Source organism: Vicia villosa, linkage group LG7, assembly GCF_029867415.1.
Source record: "Vicia villosa cultivar HV-30 ecotype Madison, WI linkage group LG7, Vvil1.0, whole genome shotgun sequence".
Classification (NCBI taxonomy): Eukaryota; Viridiplantae; Streptophyta; class Magnoliopsida; order Fabales; family Fabaceae; genus Vicia; species Vicia villosa.
The window spans coordinates 86,904,953-86,908,593 of NC_081186.1; positions in this window are offsets into that span (position 1 = coordinate 86,904,953).

Sequence of the window (3,641 nt, forward strand, 5' to 3'; positions counted from 1 at the left end):
TCTCTGACAATCTCGTTCATCATTAACGTGCTAATTACATTGAGATGGATATTCACTTTGTGCGTGAGAAATTTGCTAGTGGTCAAGTTTGTGTTACATGTCCCTTCACAATACGAAATAGCCAACACCTTGACTTTCCATGACGCCTCTATGATGATTTTCGACTTAGTATCAACATCCACCAATCTCCAGTTTTGATTACAGTAATGTTTTAAAATATGTAAATATCTTTTACATTTAGTATATATTTGTGAGATATTGGATCGAACTCTAGTATTGTAGAAGGGTAGCTTCTTGGTTCGACAGTTCGACAGAGTTAAGCATGAAGTCGAAGGATTGTTCACATGTTGGTGTCGAAGTGTGCATGCTGTAGTCGAAGATGGGTCTAGCATGCAGATGTCGAAGATGCTAGGGTTGTTAGCATGTTAAATTAGGTTTTAGTGTTTAAACCCTAATTTGTTAAGTTAGCTTGTTTATTAAGTTGGCTTGTGTAATGGGCCTTGCTGAAAAAGCCCATTAGTTAGTATGTTAGGTTTTATTATAAATAGCATACTAGTCTCTCATCATTGCTAAGCTGCAAATCCTAATTTAGGGTGAGAGAGGTTATTTGTTATTCTTGTAAACTTGTAATCTTGTTTTAAGAGAAAGTGAAAGAATAGCAGTTATAACCAATTATTGTGTTCTTATTCTCTTCCCTAATTCCCTATTATACTTTGTTATTGGTATCGTTTTTCATAACAAATTGGTGCGGTGAGCATGGAGAAGATGCCTTCAACAAAGTATGAGATTGAAAAGTTCACCGGAGTGAATGATTTCGGTCTGTGGCGCTTGAAGATGAAAGCCCTACTGGTTCAGCAGGGTTGTTTGGAAGCGTTGAAGGGAGAGACAACCATGAATGTTGCATTAACGGCAGCGGAGAAGACAACTATGATCGAGAAAGCACACAGCGCAATTCTGTTGAGCCTTGGTGATAAGGTTCTACGACAGGTATCAAAGGAGACGACGGCATCAGGGTTATGGGCGAAACTTGAAAGTTTGTATATGACCAAATCGCTGGTAAATCGACTCTACCTGAAGCAGGCTTTGTATTCATTCAAGATGGTTGAAGAAAAAGTGTTGGCTGAGCAGTTGGATATGTTCAACAAGCTGATTCTTGATCTTGAAAATATCGATGTAAAGATTGATGATGAAGATCAAGCGCTGTTACTATTGTGCGCTTTGCCTCGATCACATGCTCACTTCAAAGAAACTCTCTTGTATGGAAGGGAGTCCCTGACCTTTGAAGAAGTTCAATCAGCCCTATATTCAAAGGACCTGAACGAACGAAAGGAGCATAAACCTTCGACTGTTGGTGAAGGTTTGGCCGTTAAAGGAAAATTCTTGCGAAAGAATGGTAAGTTCGACAAGAAGGGCAAAAGCCAGTCAAAGTCTTACAATGGCGAAGCATCTGGCATTCGATGCTATCATTGTAAGAAGGAGGGTCACACAAGAAAGGTGTGCCCTGAACGCCTGAAAGATCATGGAGGTAAGGATAATGGCAATGCAGCCATTGTTCAAGATGATTTTGAATCATCTGATGTTCTTGTGGTTTCAAGCAGTGACTCGAGAAGAGAGTGGATTATGGATTCAGGTTGCACTTGGCACATGACTCCAAACAAAGACTTGTTCGAGGAATTATGTGATCAAGATGGTGGATCAGTATTGCTGGGAAACAACAAGGCTTGCAAGATTGCAGGTGTTGGATCTGTGAGATTCAAGCTCCATGATGAGTCAATAAGGTTGTTGACTGAAGTCAGGTATGTTCCTGATTTGAGGAGAAATCTGCTTTCTCTTGGTGAATTCGACAAGAAAGGATATGTTTTCCAAGGAGAGAAAAGTATCCTAAGAGTCATGAAGGGTTCGAAGGAAGTCTTGAGAGGCGTGAAGAAACAAGGCTTGGTGGAGATAAAGTCGAAAACAGAAATCTGGCACATGAGATTGGGCCATGTCAGTGAAAGGGGTCTGGTCGAATTAGGGAAACAAAATCTGCTTGGTGGAGATAAAGTCGAAAAGCTGAAGTTTTGTGAACCTTGTGTACTTGGAAAATCTTGCAGAGTGAAGTTCAACAAAGGCAAACAAAGAACACATGGATCCCTTGATTACATCCATGCTGATCTTTGGGGGCCTGCAAGGTGTGCATCACATTCAGGAGCAAGGTATTTTCTATCCATAGTAGATGATTATTCCAGAAAATTATGGGTATTCATCCAGAAGACTAAGGATGAAACTTTTGAGAATTTCAAAAGTTGGAAGACTCTGGTTGAAAATCAGACTGGCAGAAAGGTCAAGAGGGTGAGAACCGACAATGGCCTTGAATTTTGCAATGAGGCATTCGACTGTTTTTGTGCTGCCTCTGGTATTGCAAGGCATAGAACTACTGCAGGTACTCCACAGCAAAATGGTTTGGCTGAAAGGTTTAATCGAACTATTTTGGAGAGAGTCAGATGCATGTTGACTAGTGCGGGGTTAACAAAGGTGTTCTGGGCTGAGGCTGTTTCGACAGCAACATATCTGATAAACAGATGTCCTTCGACAGCGTTAGATATGAAGACACCTGAAAAAGTTTGGTCGGGACATCCACCAGATCTCGACAAACCTGAGAGTATTTGGCTGCGTAGCCTATGCTCACATTAGGCAAGACAAGGTCGAACCTAGAGCTCTGAAATGCATGTTCACGGGATACCCTGAAGGAGTCAAAGCTTACAGGCTATGGTGCCTAGAGCCAGGTCACAGGAGGTGTATCACCAGTCGAGATGTAGTTTTCAATGAAGCTGAAATGGCTTTTAAGAAAACTGATGATGCTGGTCGAAGTACAGAAACATCTGACGAAGAGCTGGAACAGGTAGAGATTCCTGTTGAGGTGGAGCATGTTGATGCTGAATTGCATATCCCAGATGAAGTCGAAGAAGAAGCAGAAGATGCTGAAGTTGAGGAAACTGACAATGACTACCTATTGTCGAGAGATAGGTCGAGAAGAGTCATCAAGCCACCTCAGAGACTTGGATATGCAGATCTTATAGCTTATGCCTTAATCTCTGCAAGTGAGGTTCTAGACGAAGAACCTAGAGACTATAAGGAAGTTATGAGGAGTCGAAATAAGACTGAATGGCTGAAGGCCATGGATGATGAGATAAAATATCTTCATGATAATCATACCTGGGAACTGATCAAGAAACCTGCTGGGGCAAGGTTAGTCAGCTGTAAATGGATTTTCAAAGTTAAGGAAGGAATTGAAGGAGTGACGTCGAAAAGATACAAGGCAAGGTTAGTTGCAAGGGGTTTCACTCAGAAAGAAGGTGTCGACTTCAATGATGTGTTTTCTCCTGTTGTGAAGCATAGGTCCATTTGAATGTTGCTTGCCATGGTGGCACAGTTCGATCTTGAACTGGAACAGATGGATGTGAAGACTGCGTTCTTGTATGGTGATTTAGATGAAACGATCCTGATGAGGCAACCTGAAGGGTATGTCGAAAAGGGGAAGGAAGATTATGTGTGCAAGTTGTAACACCCCATATTTTCTAATTTTTATTGAATTGGAAATTAAATTATTAATTAGAATTATTTTGGTATTTGGTTGAATTATTGTAGAATTATGGATTAAG